Below are 18,254 nucleotides of genomic sequence, written 5' to 3' on the forward strand. Positions count from 1 at the left end.
TGGACTCCTCATATGATCTATGTGCTCTGTCCTATCTCCTCCTCTCCCATTAATGGTGGCACTCACTGGGAAGTTCTCATGGCATCCTTCGACTCCTCTAAAGTCAGCATTAATGTCTACCTAAATGAGACTGTCATGGTCCAAGGCCCTCAGGTCAATCTCCTCCTCTTTGATAGGCACTTCCCTCGCCTAATCAATTACCTCTAATATCCTGCTGTCCCCTCCTCACCCCCCTTGGCTACCTTGCCCTCTCTCTCCTCCTCCTCTGCCCCTCCTAGGACTCTTTCTCCTCTGCAGGGCATACCTCTGATCTGTACCCTTCCCCAGAAGGTCTTTAAGGCGTGCAACCTTCTTCATATTGCCACTCTCAACTCTCGCTCTGCTGTCAAACACTCCTCTGACATCTGCCACCTCCTTGAAGAACTAGACCTTGATGTCCTTCGTCTTACTGAGACATGGTTGACAGCCAGCTCTGTCACAAGCTTTGACACTCTCCTCCCTGATGGCTACAAGATCCTTTCCACACCCAGATCATCCCGGTCCAGTGGGGGAGTAACCCCAATCTTTCCTGAATGGATTCCTGCCTCTATCATTCCCACTCAGACCTACTCCTCTTTTGAATGCCTTGTCTGTGGGCTCTCTCTCTTGCCTACTCATTTTCTTACTGTGGCTACCATCTACCGGGCTCCTGGTCAAATCACCCCATTTCTCTCAGAGTGGGTGGACCTCCCCTGCTCCCTCCTGGCCTCTACCTGTCAACTCCTCCTCCTTGGTGACCTCAATATACATTTAGACTCTCCTTGTTCCTCCTCTGTACTCTTATGTGACCTCTGCGACTCCCTCTCCCTGTCCATCTCCGCTCTGGCCTGACTCACTCTGCAGGGCACACACTCGATGTCTTGATCTCCTCTGACCTCCCCCTCTCCATCCCTCTGACCACTCCTCTCTCCTGGAGCGATCACAACCACCTCTCCTCTCATCTCTCCCTCTCTTCCCCCCAAGCCAAGCCTACCCCAACACTGCAACCTACCTTCTCAGACATCCGGCCCATGAAGCGTGTGTCAGTTGAGGCTTTTGCCACCACTTCCCCCCCCCCTCCACCTCTGGCTGTCTAACATCCTGACACAGCCCTGTCTCTGCTCTGCTCTTCAATTGCTGATACTCTTAATGCTCTGGCCCATGTCATGAGGATCCGATTGAAGTCCAAAGCCAAGTGCAATTCCTGCTATGAAGTGTAGGGTGGCTGAGAGGAAATGGAGGGCTTCTTGTTCATCCTCTGACAAACTGGCCTGTCGCCTGCTAAAAAGGCAATACCGACTCTCTGTCCTCATCAAGAAGAGAGTCCAAGAAAGAGTGAACTCGGTGGAGGAATGCTGAAAGTAGAGAAGTGGTCTGCGCCCAGAAGAGGGGGACCCCAAGGGTGAGGCCATCACCCGAGAAATTTGTAAAACAGAACTTTGTGTTTGTTAGTTAGTTATTCGTATGGTAAACCGATCAAGCCCTCAGGGCCATGAAACTTTCCACCTAGGGTCTTGACATTGAAAGGAACTGATTTAGGTTTCATGTCCAGAAGAGGGACATCCAAGGGGTGAAAAGCAATCACCCATCACTATGAGGAACAGGGGTCAGCACCCGGAAGAGGGGACTCAAGTGTGAAGAGCCCTCACCCTAAGTAAAACCAGCTAACAAAGTTTCATTTATTGAAGACATTTTTGTTTATTGTTTGAATACTTCAGGACCTCGAAGGCAATAGACTTTCAAGAGAAACATGACTTGGCCATCGCGACTCCTGATAAACTGCAACTGAACTGTCGACTCGTGCTGGAGAAGCTCAAGTGTGTGCTGTGCTCCAAGATCCTACCTTACCCCGTGCTCAAAACGTGGGCAAGGAAGATCCAGGCTACCACATCCTGACATATTATTTATGAACACTTCTTTCTTTTATTGAGGACTATCCCACACCCGTTTTGTATTAGTTGTAAGGTTTGGCAATAGGTTTCTTAGTATAGGCCTTTTCATTTGGTCACAACGCCACTAGGACTGCCTTATTTTCATTTGATGGTCGACACATGCTCCCATCTTAGATTTAGGTTTTGATTAGGCATTTTTCCAACCTGCATACACTTAAATAAACACCCTGGAACTGTGATCACTTGTGTCTATCTTTACTGTTGCCACCATGAGTTCCTTACACCACGACACCAGCCCCACACTTGGATGGCCCTTCCTTCTCTTGCATGCTGGAATTGAAAAAGTAGCATACCCTTGCAAATTGGGTGCTTCAGTAGCCCATGTCTCCTGGAGAATTACTATCACGTGTCCCCTGAGGAAATTCTGCCAGTTGTTGTCAAGTAGATATTTATTCACCCCGGTAATATTCCACAATAGGACACACACCCCAGGTCTTAGGTTGTCATGACTACCAGAAGGGTGCTGGGGTCAATGACCCCCCACACCTACTGGATCCAGCACCTTTATTGGTTTCGCTGGAGCCTGTCCCTGGTCGGGGTGCCTGGTCCATCAGTTGACGGGATTCCTGTAGGACCCCTGGCTCATTTCCTAACAGCCTACACTTGAACCTAGTCAGCCCAACCTTAGTAGGCGAGGAACTTTTCCCCCCTGTGAGATGCCCTTCAGCATCAACTTCCACTGTGGGTCTCAGTAGGTGGAACTGGTGCGGTTGCATCCTTCCCAGCTGGTCCATAGGATAACCAAAATTACTTCTCCCACCCACGCGAGCCTGATACCATGATGGCGGATGCATTTTTATCGTTATGTCCAAACAACTTGGGGGAAGGGACCATAGTTCCATTGGCAAAAAATCCTATAGCATCTTGTAGCCTTTCATCCAGATTTTGATTCGGGCCCTACCCTGCAGACCTGCCAGTCTTATGCAGGCCACTATGTCACTCCTAATAATTGAAAGACAACAACATTTTGCCCTCATCCAGTGGGTAAGCTTATTGGTCAAGCCATCCCCCTGTTCAATCCTCACCCAGTGGTTTGGGGACATTCACCAGATAAAAACAATCAGGAGGTGCATAGCTGCCATTGGTGCCACTGTGCTTCAAAAGAGTGTTAGGAGCCATACCCTTACCCGCCTTTGTTTCGTGGCCCAGCATATGCGGCTGCAGTGGAGGGGCTACATAAACATTTGTTCCTTCCAGAGTGGACCCTCTCACTCTTATACATCATCCCATATTGTCAAGTAGTGGGCTCCGAGCCTTTGACTGTGAACACAGCCTTGTTTATTGTCTGATCCTGCAATGGCTGTCGGTGTGACACCAATCCCTCCACCCTCTATTGAGCCTGCTCAGTTCTAATTTCAGTTACTTATTTCCTTTATGTAACAATGCGACAGGCATAAGTACCTGCTTACAACCCCTGCAACTATTTATTGTGCATTTGTAAGGCGCTTATACATCAAGTAAATTGTGTTTCAAAGCGCCCGCAGGGCAACTAGGAGGGGACATGGGAATGAAGAAAGAGAGAGGCGGTCCTCCTAGGCCTTGTGAGCATTCAGAGTGTTGCAAGCAGTTGTAGATCCCTGCTAGAGATCACTTGGTAAGTGTGGTCAACAGACAAAAACAATAAGTGCATGCCTGTGGGATATCACAGGCCAGTGCGAGCCAAATGGCAAGTGCTGGGTGTGGCGTAGGCTGAAGAAGGCTATTGGGGGGAAGGTCCTGGAGGTACAAATAAGGGCCATGGTCCCCAATCTCAGAGACTGTGGGATTTTGCTCAGGAGGGAGAGGGGGAAGGGGGAGGTGAAAATGGAAGTATTGAGGAGATTCTGGAATTTGAGGAGATCTAGCTCAAGACGGAGAGGAAGGGGAAGGCTGTTCCAGAGGAGGAAGCCAGTCGATGAAAGAGATCTGACACCAGCTCACTGTTTAAAGAAGCGCTTGACACGCAGAGAGTTGGCGCCGGAAGGGCATAGACATTTGGAGGGAGAGTATTTGGTGAGAGACAGTTGTAGATAGCATGGTCCCTAGCCCCAGACAGCATTACGGATGATGCAGAGGGATTTGAATTTGATCTTTGCAGCAACGAGGAGTCAGTGGTGAGATTTTAGGGCTAGAGAGATGTGATCCTTGAGCTTGAGGCCAAGAATATATCTTGCAGCCCTATTCTGGATACGCTGGAGGGGACGTAGAAAGAAAGAGGGTACATTGAGGAAGAGGCTGTTGCAGTAGCCCAGCCTAGAGAGTTCCAGAGCTCTAGAGAAATTGAGCTTTTGGGGTAAAGTGAGGAAAGGAAGGATTCATTTGAGGAAGTAGAGTTGAAAGTGGGCCTTCTTGGCAAGGTCCTGGATGTGAGGGAGGCAGGAAAGAGAGAAGTCGAAGATAACTCCAAGGTTTCTGGCTTCATATGAAGTAGAAGTTGGAGTGCCCAGAGAGACTGGAAAGAGTGAGGGGAAGAAAGCAGGAGCAGGGATCCCGTCCCAATGGGTAGGATCTCATTCAAGCTGGCATTAAGGCGTAGAAAATTGGAGGCACGCCAGGACTGGATGGCAGATAATCAGTCAGGAATGATGGAGGAAGAAAGGATAGGATTAGAGGGCAGTTTGAAGAAGAGTTGCGGTCATCTGCATAACACTGGAAGTAAGGGCAGAATGTGGAAATGAGGTGTGCAAGCGGAGCAAGATAGATGCTAAAGAGCCAGGGAGAATGTTGGAGCCCTGTGGAACCCCACAGATGGAGATAGAGGTGGGAAAAGAGAAAGAGCCCAGGATAACCTGGGAGGGACAGTCATTGAAGAAGGAGGTCAGTCAGTCCAGTGCCTGCCCCGATTTACCAAGGGTATCATGGAGCCATTTTATGAGGACAGAGTGGTTGACTGCATCAAATGCAGAGGAGAGATCAAGTATGATGAGAACAGCTGGAGAGTTAGAATCAAGAGATGCAAGCAGTTCTTCACAGGCGTTTAGGAGAGCAGTTTCCATGTCTCTGAATGCTCGGAATCCAGATTGATGGTCATGTAGGCAACCGACAAGATCATTGTGCTCGGTCAGATGGTGGAAGACCAGCTTCTCCAAAACTTTCCCAAGGAAGAGAGTGATAAAGTTGGGGCGGTAGTGAGTGGGGCATGAGGGGTCAGCTTGAGGTTTTTTCAGGAGGGGGCACACAATAGCATGCTTTAGGGAAGAGGGGAAAGACCCAATAGCAAAGGAGTGATTCAGAAAATCAGCCAATGCAGGGGCAAAAGAGCCAATATTGTCCTTAATGGTTCTGGAAGAACAAGGGGAGACCTGTTTGGAGGAGACCTTCATAGAGCGGACAACTCTAGTGACCTCATTGTTTGTGATAGGAGAGATGGAGGAAAGAAAGACAGAGAGGGTATGGAGGCCATAGGTGGCAACTATGTAATCCATAGTCCACACCAGTGGATGCCTCCTCCTCAACCAACTGGGATAAGGCACCAGATGGCACAGGTACAATGAATAATTTCGGTGGGTCAAAACCACAAACTTGTTGCTAATAGAAAGCTCTGGGGGATAAATAGTGTTATCAATTGCCTCCGGTTCCCGAACTGCACCATCCCCACCCACACTCACTCCTCAGCCCACGCTTCCCAGTGCAAGAGCTAAAGTAGAATTGTGATTAACCTCAACTGGTACATTAAAGGATTTCCCATCCTGCTGGTCAGGATAGTTAGGGACTTCATAACCAGGCAGGATTTTTCCAACATCCACTAGAGCAGTCAAACCAGTTTTAGAGGTAGCCAAGTTGTCCTGGGATATTTTACACATCTCCTCTATGCTTAGTTTCCCACAAGGGACATTTCACTGCCTCAATTGATTGGATGATTGGACACAGCGATATTGTGTTGAGCCAGATCATCGCTAATAACCACACTACAATTTGGCATAACTTTCATTCCCTTGTGGCCCCCTTTTCTCCACTCTTTCTCAGGGATGCTAGTCATCTTGCAAGGGGGTCTAACCTTCTGGGAGTTAAGATCATGCAGGAGGCCTGCAATTTTATTAATCATAGCATGGTCCTCCTCAATTCTATCCACAAACTTAGTGGTCCTCTTACCAGCGGTATAATTTGTGGGTGGGGCTTGCAGACTTTCTTTTCGAAATATCAGGAGGCCATGATTTCACGCTATGCATACTATGTGCTCTGTGTATATATGTATGATATAGACAGAAAAGCGTATACTGCCCGAAGTGCCTTGTGCCTGGTGCAAGACCTGTTCAGTAGTAAGGTGCTGGGTGCTCAAATATATACCAGTACAAAATAGTACAATACCAAAAAGTCCCCTGCACGTGCTGCTCCAGCGGCACTTTTGAATAAACACACTCTAAAACGTGTGTAAGAAGGGAACTTGGGGGCCTTGACCAAATTCACAGCCTCATATGTGCAAATGTGCATTTAAAGTTGGGCACTACATACAGCAACCAGTATATGAATACCAGCAAAAAGTACATAATTCACAAGAATGCATTAAAATAATTAAATGTTAGAATGTACACTGCAAGAAACAAAGCATTTAAAATATGACCATTACAATTAAATTATATTGCTAAAAGTTCACTAAACCTAAGTTCACTAAAAGTTCACAAAGCCTATAAAAACCCAGTTCATTCCATCTAAAAAAAGGGCTTCAAAGAAAAAGAATGACTCAGTTAGCAGAGTTGGAACACAGGATTACAGCCCATGTAGAATAACTAGTTCCTTCCTGAGCAGCCAATATTGCTCAGGGTGAGCATGCCCGACAGCTTAAGGGGCCACCAGAGTCCTTGCCCCCCCCCCCCTTATCCTGTGGCCTATATTCACCACTGTCCAGCTGTTGCCATCATATAATAAACATAGGTGATTCCGGGGATTCAGGCGTATACTGATCTACTTTGCCCTTGCCTGCTCCTAAAACCAACAGAGACCACCAAAGACCACTGGTATCCTCTAGCTGTCCAGTGGTATATACACATCCGTAGGCCCTCTTGAGTCATGTACCAGTCCGGTCGACATGTAGTGCTGCAAGGGCGGCGAGTCTAAGCAATGCCAAGCGCTTTTCGATGGAAAATAAGACCATTCCCAACAATATCTTCAAAAGATTATTCATTACATGTTGGAAATGTATGGAGATGTATGGAGATACATACAATGTAATGTTCAACATTTTAGGGGTGCCACTTCCCAATACTCAGTAATCAGCACGTCATGAACAGAAACGTTAACATACCAGGAGTGCTGCAGGGAAAGCTTCCTCATTAATCAAAAGGCTCTGCGAACCAGCAGAGCAGCATAGAGCAACAGCGCTGCACCTGGTGGAACCAGGGAACAGGGAAAAACAAGAAAGAATAGAAGGGAGTCCTCCCATTTTGCAACCAGAGGAGCTATGCAATACACCTTTTCCATGCGGTTCATTGTGGTTCCAATGTAAACAGCCTATCCTCAGTCATCCAGTCCCTCCAGCCCCAACAGCTCAGCAGAACTACAAGAACTGCCCGCTGCCTACCCCCGCAGCAGCATCAAAACAGGGACAAGACAAAGGCTGCCGAACAGAAGTGCCTGTCAAGAAGAGGCATATACAAGATATTGCAACAGAGTTTGACAGACATGTTCATTATAGAAGAATTATAGATACTCATCGAACATTTTGGAAAATGATCTGCTACTTTTTTTTTTGTTTTATAACTGAAGCAAGCCACGCTCCCTTTTTTGCCAGAACACTATATAATTAAAAAATGGCACACGCACCTGTGCACGTGCACCTGTGGAAGTGCCCTGAGAGTGCTGTTGGGCTGGTGTGCCTGCTGAGAGTCCCGAACTTCGTACAAAGGTATTACTGCTGCCCTATGTACATTGCACAATGGAGATATTATGGCAAACCCTGAACTATCATTAATTTGTTTTATAACTGAAGCCAGCCATGCACCTGTGGGAGTGCCCTGAGAGTGTTGTTGGGCTGTTGGTGGGTGGTGAGTGGGTGTAACATATACCATCATTTTACTCCATCTGAAAAAAGGTGTATGTTTTTGAGACTGGCTGGGCTTAGTTAGTGGGTGGTGTATTTTGCTGGAACTACTCGGGCTATGCCCACCGCTCTCTGGAAATATCAATTAAGGAGTGTGTTTAAAAGCGCTGGTATTACTAGATCAGCAGTGACCTTAAGAAAAATGAAAAATAGAATGATTGGCAAAAATGGTACAAACAACACCTTGAGTGCCAAGCTAAAAAGCAAAGGAGTGGTAGCAGGGTCAGTTGAGGTTTTGTGGGAAGATAAAGGTGACAAAAGGGCAGGGCAGGAAAAGATCTCATTCATCCTGAAACGCACAGGCAGACACAACACTAACGCTGCTAAGCCTATAGCAATGGAGGTGGATGAGAGCCCTCTGGATGTGGAGATTGCAGGATTGGAACCAATTGATAACAACTCTTTGTTAAATATGGTACTGCATTTGAAGGAAAGAACTATTGAGTCCGATAGTGTGAATGCAGAGGAAGGAAGGGTGAACGTTAAGTTGGCTGAGGATGTAAGGGTGACCCCAAATGTGGTGGAGTCCCAAATATCAAATATGGATAGATCACCTGATCTCACAGCAATAGCCGATAGAGCACATGCTTTATCACCAGTTAGCAAAGCTCCTCATCTGATTGTGACTCGGAAGATGAAGATAGACCTGCTGAACCAGAAAACATCAAAATAATGTACCCGATGTAAGACAATGTTCAATGAACAAAAAGAAATAAAAAATGATTTGGCGTTACTGGTAGATATGATGTGCACGATTCCCAACAAAATAGTGGACCCTATGATTAGAGAGGTTAATATGGCAGATACTAGTTTGTGTGAGTGTGATGTCCTTGATGAAAATGGTTTGATACTTGTGGTACATGATGATGAAGAGGTCTTGAATATAGAGAAGAGTGGGGATGAATCCATAGAACTGCCCAACTGGAACAACAGGAATGCCCCTAAGAAAGCCCCTATGTATAAGAACATCAAAAAAGGTGAAATCACGACAAAGCATGTTAATTTTGGCACCAAAAAGAAAGATGGACCAATAAAAGCAACGTCATTAGCTGGATTGTCGGAGGGAATAAGATGTGTAGAAATGCCAAATTCCTATCAGCTTGTTGAAAGAAAAAAAAAGGACTTTAAGAAACAACAAAAAAGCAAAAATTACCATAAGCATAAGCAGTTGGACACATGGGTCCAGAGAAATGTCAATAAAGAGAATAAAAAGGATGAAAAAGAGGAGATAGGAACTAGCCCTAATTGTAGCTAGGAGCAGGTTGATGAGCTCCAATTTGAAGAGAGGTAAATTGGAAATAATGACATGTATGATAATGTAACATATGGAAACAATAAAAAACGCAACCTTAGTTACGGATGTGCTCAATGGCACTGAGATGAATACATCGGTTATAAAGATCATAGATAAATATGCCACCTCCTGCAGCCCCTATTTAAATAGGAAAATTGTGCTTGAATTACTGCATCAAATGCCAGATCTAAGAGCCATAACAAGCAAGGATATAGACTGGGTGGTATTACCAAATTCTTGGTATGATACACATTGGGTAACATTGTATTTGGTTTCACCTGTCATTGCCAAACTCATCATGATATATGCCAAAGAGCTAGACAATATAGGATATGAGGCAATTAAGATGATCCCCAAAGTGGAACATTTGCCTACATCTAAGGGAAAAATCAATAAGAAGCAGATGTAAAGTGGTTTGGTGGAAGTAGAGCGGTTGGTCAAATGTATTGTGGAGGAGTTTACAAGACATACCGAAACTAATCTGAATGGGTATAAAGAAAATAAATATATTTAGTCGATTGACAAAATGGTATTGTAAATGAAAAATGGGAAATTATATCTTGGAATACGAGGGGCCATCACTCCTTTTTGTCTAAATCATATGGCTTTAACTTTTTAATAGAGGCTGACATCTTCGCTCTCCAAGGAACTTGGTTGATGGGGGATTTGACTATAGATGGATATAATATCCTACAAAAGAAGGCCATGAGAAGTGACTGTGGACGTCCATTTGGATGCCTGCTTATGGGGGCTAAAAACTACCTAAATATAGTGGAATACAATGAGGGGCAAATTTCAGCTTATATCCTGACTGTGATAGTACAGACTCACAGAAGTTCCCTTAGCAAACCTATAATGCTTATTAATGTTTATAATCCACAAAATACACTGTGGAAGTAGTTGAGACATAAAAAAAATATTAGTTGGCTGGCTAGGTAATTCTCCTGATGCATTATTCATGCATCAGTAATCTAAATTACCAAAGATATACATCCAAAGGTAATAGTGCCTTGGTACAAATGGAAACTTTATGCAACGGTTTAAGGTCCACGATTATTCCTCCAACAGAGGATCTTAACATGCTAAAGGACCTTTGGTCACAGTTTATTGGGACTAATGGTCTGTACCAGCTGGCTATGAAACAAGAGATGAAACTGGCCTTACAATATATTTGAAGAGATGGTGAATAGATGTCATGGATTGATTATGTTTTGTTCCTCACCTCTGTCTTTTCAAGAATAGGCAATTTGGACTTGGTACAAAATAAATTAAGTGATCATGTTGCTTGCAAATTTAGTTTAAAGCTAGCTATGAGATGCAAAGATGTCACATTTGTGAAAATGATATCTAATTTGAAAATGTCTAGTGCTCCTGATCCTGATGGGATACCCAATTTGGTTTATAAAAAAGACCCAAATTATTGGGCTCCCACTCTGGACCTTATGTATAAGAACATAGTCCTATAAGGGTTTGTACCAGCTAGCTGGAAAGCTTCTTTTCTTAACACTATATTTAAAAAGGGAGTTAGAGATAACCATACAAATTACAGGCTAGTCGCTATGACCGATCTTTGTGCGAAGATTTGCGCAAAATTACTATTATCTGAGATTCAGAAATAGGTAAAAATCAATAAGCTACTCTCTAACCAACAAAGTGGTTTTAGAAAGAACATGGGTGCTATCCGATCTATGGACCTTTTCTTATCTAATGCAAGACTGTTTACGAAAGAAAGAACGTGCACTGGTTATGTGTTTTATAGACACTGTGGATCTGGCCCTGCTATGGAAAAAGATTGAAATGTGGAACATTAACCTATTGGTATTGCACTTTGTTAAAGTAATGTATACTAATACTACGGTACAGATAAGGTTGGGTCAGGAGGGCCTCCTGAGGGAGGAAATTGATGCTCATTTTGGTTTGAAGCAGGGTTGCCCCTTGGTGCCTACATAATACAATCTGTATGTATCTGATTTGGGTACCCACATAGATGCTTGTCATAATTTCCCGCTAAGAATAAATTAGCATTACATTTCCTGGCTGGGGTACACCAATGACACATTACTAATTGATAAATGTCAGATCAGCCTACAAAGGAGCATGGACACCTTAGCCGACTACTCGATTATGATTATGGTATTAAGACCAGGTAAAAAGAGAAATACGGGTTAGAAATGGCAACTGGGGGTAAAACCATAGAAGTGGTACTATCTTATATATATTTGGGAATGTACATCTCAGAAAAAATGGTGATGAAAGAAATTGAATGTTATGTGTCGCTAAAAATGGAAAGAAGGTTCAATGCAATACTAAACTTCATCCGAAGTAAAGGTGGTTACTCTATAGAAGGGTTTTTGAAACTATATAAATCCTGTTTGATCCAGCATATGTTACGGTCTAGAAATGTATACCAGGAGTGAAATAGAGTAGATTAAAACAATTGAAGCGTCTATGGAAGCTATACATTTGGTATTGGGATCTTTCTCACTAAGTACACAATGCATGATATCTAAAGGGATCTTCTATATTCTCATGACAAGTGGAAATGTGTCCAGTGAATCGATATTGAAAAAATTTAATAACATCTTACAGAATCGGGAAGGAGCAAATGGGCCTAACCCCATGGACACTGGAAGTGATGTCTTTCTTTGAACACATTTATTATGAATTCAAGGAAGATCTTCCCATAGCTGACATTGAGAAAAGACTATAAAATCATGTGAATGCCTGGGATAGAGAGGCCTGATTTACCCACCTAGGTAAACAAGGAAAATATAAATGTTATGTTACACAGAGCTTTTCCAATACTTCACCTGGTAGCTATTCAGTTACCCATTATAATCAAGGGTTGAGAAGATTTATCCTCATGTTGAAATTAGAACTACTACCCACAATGTCAAGATTGGGTCCTTGGAAAAACGTGGCATATGAAGACATACTGTGTAGACCTTGTGGCATGAACATTGAGATGCCTAGGCACCTCCTCACAAAATGTGACAAACTCCAGGATGCTCATAAAAAAGCTTATTTTAATCTAAGATACCCTGTGGCCAGTTTCCAACTGGATCAAATGTGGAGCCATATGTATTCCGGACAGAACACCATATTAAATTTTGCCTTGTACCATATGTGGATTTTTTTTAAACATGATATCAAATTTATGAAATATGGAAAGGTAGTATGAATTTACTTGCACTATTTAAAGTTGTTTCTTTTAAAAACTGGTTACCATATAATGTTGTAATATGGAATGCTGATATTTGTAATGGCGATACAGTATGTATATGTAAATATAGTATGTGCTATAATGTAGTTTTTATTATTTGATACACTGCTTGAAGGAAAGAGAACACATTTTATTTAATTGTTTTTTATTTTGATGCGAAAAAGATGTAATGATAAAAATGTAGTTTGTTGTATGGTATGTTGTTAAAAAGTTTAATTAACCAATAAAACAAGAGGGAAAAAAAGAAAAGAATATGTTCATCAGTTCAGTAATGCTTTAGTCTGCATGTGCCAGTCATTGCTTCATGGGAGTGAAGTGGCTGAAACTGGGATTTTGCATAGTCTGGTCCTAACCCACTCTTCATTCAGGGTATGTCCTGTGCATGGGAAGAATATGAGGAGGTAGGTTGTCACTGATTGGACAGTCTCCACATGTTCATAGGTATGCTGGGTTAGCCCCAAGATGAAATCTGCATAATACAAAAGAGTCCAGAGACATTTCAGAATGTCTACCTTAAGATCCATGTACCTGAAGCCACAGGACTGCCAGAGATCTAATGGGGGGCTGTTGCTGTCACCAGCATTAGCAAAAACGGAATACCACATGTTTGACCCCTGTATTCAAATCGAATCAGTTGCCTGCCTTCTCTTGCTGATGGGAACAACCAGTCAGGAACCCTGCTCTGGATCCATTGCAGTTCCCACATCAGATTTATCACTCAATGTCAATTAGTCTCCAATGATCGGAACTGAACTGTCAATTTGCAAATGCCCCTTCCCGATTTGTCATTGGAAACCTTATTCGCATGACAGAGCCCTGCTGGGATCTAGCCAACCTGCTACTGCCATCTCTTACCATGAGTAAGGGCTGACTGGAATATGAAACCTACTGTGCTGCTCTGGAGGGTTTGCTCAGACCAATGTCTGCTTCCGTCTGCTGCTTCTATCCTTAAGTTTTGTTGGGGCAAAATTTGATCAATCTTCACACGGTCCTGGAGTATAAGCTTCAGCCTTAACTAACTGTTACTGGATGACTCGTGCCTGCTGTATGTGAACCTCCTATAGCAAAGGCTATGATAAGCCTTTTCACCCCAAACGGTTCCCTCTCCCATTGTGCCTGTTTTGTTGATAATCAGATTCTGAGAGTCAGGATACCCTAACGTTTTCAAACGGGACAATCCCCATTGATAAGGTAAATGTTGATACCTTATTGGGCCAAACGCAGTGGACTCTGCACAAGGAGCCCTCCCTTCAGTCATCTATGGATTTAACACTGGTAAACTACCCCCTCAATAGCCGAAAGATGCTTTTGAACATTTCTACAAGCTATCACAAAGTTAATGATTGACCTCTAAAGTGTGGCCCTTGTTGCTAACATATTATAGCCTAACTAAGGCTTGTGAACCTGTCCATAACATCCCCACAAAGACACTTTCTCAATTTACAATGTATATTGCCTATTAACTGTGTTCTAATCTAAGTGGCAGGTAACCCATGTTGATGTTTCCAAACCATGGTGGCACATATGTTTAATAGTGCCTTTCCTTACGAGTAGTGTGCTGATTTTATTGAATGTTTGTGTCTAGTAAATAGTATATTTTTGTACTCACCTGTGTTAACCTCTGTTCCTTAACAGAATGTGCTCTACTCAACTGTACTTTCCACCATGACTGAGTGTTAACATAACTGATCAACAACATTACCCTTGTGCACATTTAAGTTGGTTTCTTGGAACCCCCACTAGAGTAGGTTTTAACAAAACCCTCACAACAATCGTTGATAGCTTGTGAGGGAGCTGTTGTTACGTGTCAGAGCAGCAAGCACCTAGCTGTTAACTCACAGGCCCAGGTATGGCTGCAATTACAGCCTACTACTATGAGGGTATTCCTTTAGACATGGACCATTTCACAGAAGAGTCCTTGGCCCAATTTGAAGTAGACAAACATAAAGTAATGTGTAAAGGCGGAGGCCTCTACGTAAACCCTGATTTAGTGAAAAACATACTTAGATATTTGTCTACACCTCCCTCTGATTCCCAAGAAGAGGAGGGAGAGGAGGTACCATCCCTTCTACCCTGAACCCACCCGCTTCATTGTGTTCCTCTTCTGAAGGTTTCCTTCAGAATGCAAAGGAGTCACTAAAAATACAAACACAGAGTCAGACCTGAAGGTAAAGAAATTAGAATGAGTGCTCAGAAGAATGGAAATTAAAGAAAACAGGCAGGATCTGGCCCATCAGGTGAAATTAACAGACAGGAAATATCCCATACACTTCACATGAGAACGTTGGATGTTAACACATCTTCTTTTAGGATCGAGTGGCTCCAATTCCTCTCCTAATCCCAGATCTTCAATGAAACAATGATGTGAATATATGATGGGAATTATGGCATGTGGCAGAGGCTGCTTGCATTGGTGATAGTATGTCAAATATTCAAACTGAGAGTCTATGACCAGTCTGCCTGCATTAAGAGAGTACATGGTTGCATGAAAGAAGTACTCATCAACACATTTGGGAGAACTCCAGTCCAATACTATAGAAACTTCAGAGACCAAAAAGTAAAAGACAAAACCGTCCTACTAGGCCTTGTGACATTTGGATTGTGCAAGTGCAGTAACAAGAAGAGTGGTGGAGAGGGGAGGGGGAAGGGGGTTTTGTTTTTGTCATCTCTGTCCCCCCCCCACTCTTGTCTTGTGTCTTTTGAAGTTTTCATTATGTTTTGAATATAATCACACATTTTGGTAGATTTTCCTCGGCCTGCTTTAAACTGAGCTGCTTGCGAGAACATCTGCACAGCGTTTGCCTAGAAACCACTGAGCCAGATACACAGTATCATTTTTACCGGGGCCCACAATGCACGTCCATTGGTAGCAAGGCTTCAGTTCGCACTTGACCTGTGGTGAGTGAGATCGAAAGGAGCAGGGAGTTTGATCAGGTAAAAATGACTTTAAAAAAAAAAAGAAAAACATAATGCCCATACTGTTATGAAATCAAAATTATTGATCTTAATTGGTCCCAACCATCCCTTAAAATATGGGCTGGCATGCCTACATCATCCCAGGTCTGCTAATATTAATGTGCTGTGGTTGCTATAGTGCACTTTTACGTTTTTTTTATAAAATGCTCTGCCACACCAGGTGATGCAATGTAACATGGCCGTGTAGATTAATTAGAACTTTTAAAAACCTGCAGTGAACCATTACTTTTAGACTGCAAGAGTTTGAGAGTTGCATCTTTACAAGAAAACATAACCTTGCTCAGAACAAACTTCACTTTACACCTTGCAATAAACCGGGAGCTAAGCGGGAGCAGGATTTTCACACTTAATACTATAGAGTTATAAAGCGTATGGAAGCCATTGTTACCCCTCAGCTGTCCCGCTTACTGGAATCCCAGGCCCTTCTGCACCCTTTTCAATCTGGTTTCTGTCATGCCAGAGGTACAGAGGCAGTGCTGATATGTGTCCTGGATGATACAGCCCTTCTCCAGGATTGCTGAGAGGTCAGAGTTTTAATTCTCCTGGAACCCTCTGCAGCATTTGATACAACTGACCATATCACCCCCTGCTTCGGTGCCTGGAATGCCTTGGAATCACAGGCCTTGTCTTGGTTTACTACCTTTCTGTCAGAACGCACACAAACGGCCTCTATGTTTCCTTATAAATCTCCCTCGATGGTCATCACATGTGGTGTCCCTCAGGGGTCTTTGCTGTCTCCTCTTCATTCTGTATCTTCGGCATCTTGCTGATCTTATTCAGGAACACGGCATACGGTTCGACACATATGAGCATGATATGCAGTTGCTCTTGCATCTGTACTCCCCTACACCTGACTCTCCCCGTACAAGTTGTAACTGTTTCGAGTCGGCGGGGGAGTTGATTGCCAGAAACTGGTTAAAACTTAACAGTGAAAAAACAGAGATCATGGTTACAGGCTCTGCTGCGATGCAGTCTGCCTGAACCTAGGAATTATGGCCTAAATCACTCAGACCGTGCACCTTAGCAAGTAAATCAGTAAAAAGCTTGGGTGTCAAAATGTTTCCTTCTGGCTCCCGTGAGCTTCAAAATTCATCGGTTTGCCAGTCCGTATTTTTTAAAGTTAAAATTCCTGAAAAACACATTTTCTTCTGCCCGACTCTAGGGCCAAAGTGGTAGCAGCATCTATTTTAGGATCAATAGACTGCTGCAATGGAATTTACCTCAGCCAACTGTCCTTTCAAATTCAGAGGCTGCAATTCTGCAAATTGCTGCAGCTAGGCTGGCCTTGGGAGCTGACTCTCTTGCCCATTCTCAGGATCTTCATTGGCAGCTGCATTTGCTGCCTGTTAGCAGTCATGTCAAATGTTAAGACTCACTGCACCGTTCACCGTGCTTATCACAGTGTTGGTGCAGAATATCTGCAAAAGAAGCTGTTTCCCTATGTCCCCACAAAGAATTTGAGGTCAGCTTCTCAGAATCTTTTGATAGTTCCACTTTTTTTTATCTTGCAGGAGAAGGAGGTCAAGCTTTCTCGACTTTAGAACCCACCATGTGCAACTCATTCCTCGTGCAGCTACGGGAGATACATGATCATCTGACGTTACGGAAAACTTTGAAAATGTATCTTTTCTAACTGGATGTTCTTCTGAAGTGTCTCCGTTCTTAACTCTTTTTCACTGGTGACTTGTTGTTCTCCTAGCGCCTAGATGCCTCCGGCCAGTGCTAGCCTGGCAGAACACATTTCTACACCAGCTGCTACATCATCATCTGGGATTTATTCCCCAAGAGGGTTTCCCAGGGAGTGGCCCCCTGGGTTGCACAGAGCCCAGTTTTCTGGCATCTGGATGCCTGGGGGATGTTCCTTAAATCTTCTATACAGAACTTCAAGAACACGAAAACTTGTGAGTACCCTTCAATTGACATTGGTTATAAGATCTGGGGGATGTTTTTCAGGATGCATCCTGGCTGGGTGTGGTGCATAGAGGAGGAAGTTGTCTCTAAACAGCAGGGAAATGTGCTGCTTCAGATGAGGGGGAGGGCAATCCTGAGGAGGAAGAGAAGGGGCAGGTACAGGAAGTGGCTGTAATAGAGGGGACTCTCCTTGCTACTTTCCTGGTGGAGGGAGACAGCCAGGGGGAGCCCCACAGAGCAGTGACCTTGATCCATCCTACACATCCCACAGATTCCTGAGTGTGGGGCTATTTTCCCCTGCCACCAGGTAAGACCATCAGGAGGGAGGAGCCTCAGATGTTCTGCATGGCTCAGTGCTATAATAAGTCAATAAAGCAGGGCAGAACGGAAGCAGCCAGGAAGTCTGCATCCCAGGGTGGATAGCAATGAGAAACAATTGTCAATGGTGACACCAAGTGATGCACAAGTTGCATGCATACTCAGAGATCAGCAACCATGCAGTCATTACCACCCTCTCCAGCATTGGTGAGGAAGAGAGGCCTAGTACAACCCAGGGCTGGGGTGCAACAAGGGAACACTATGGGCACACCATATCCACATTTCAGCACCCATCCAGCCTTCACAATTAGCATCAGTGGCACTGACCCTGTGGCCACCGGCAGGCCGCATTTGCTGGCACTGCCACTGCAAGCGGTTGGGAGTGGTGAATCACCACCAGTAGCATACATCTTGAGAAGGACTCTATGGGCAACATCATGTGGCATGAAGGAATCTACTGCTTAGCAGGCAATCGCTTAGCTGTTGGGAGCTGGACGCATTGTGATGTTGGGCAACTTAAGATGATGTATGGATTTCTTCCAACCT

Source organism: Ambystoma mexicanum, chromosome 5q, assembly GCF_040938575.1.
Source record: "Ambystoma mexicanum isolate Mex_15411 chromosome 5q, UKY_AmexF1_1, whole genome shotgun sequence".
NCBI lineage: Eukaryota > Metazoa > Chordata > Amphibia > Caudata > Ambystomatidae > Ambystoma > Ambystoma mexicanum.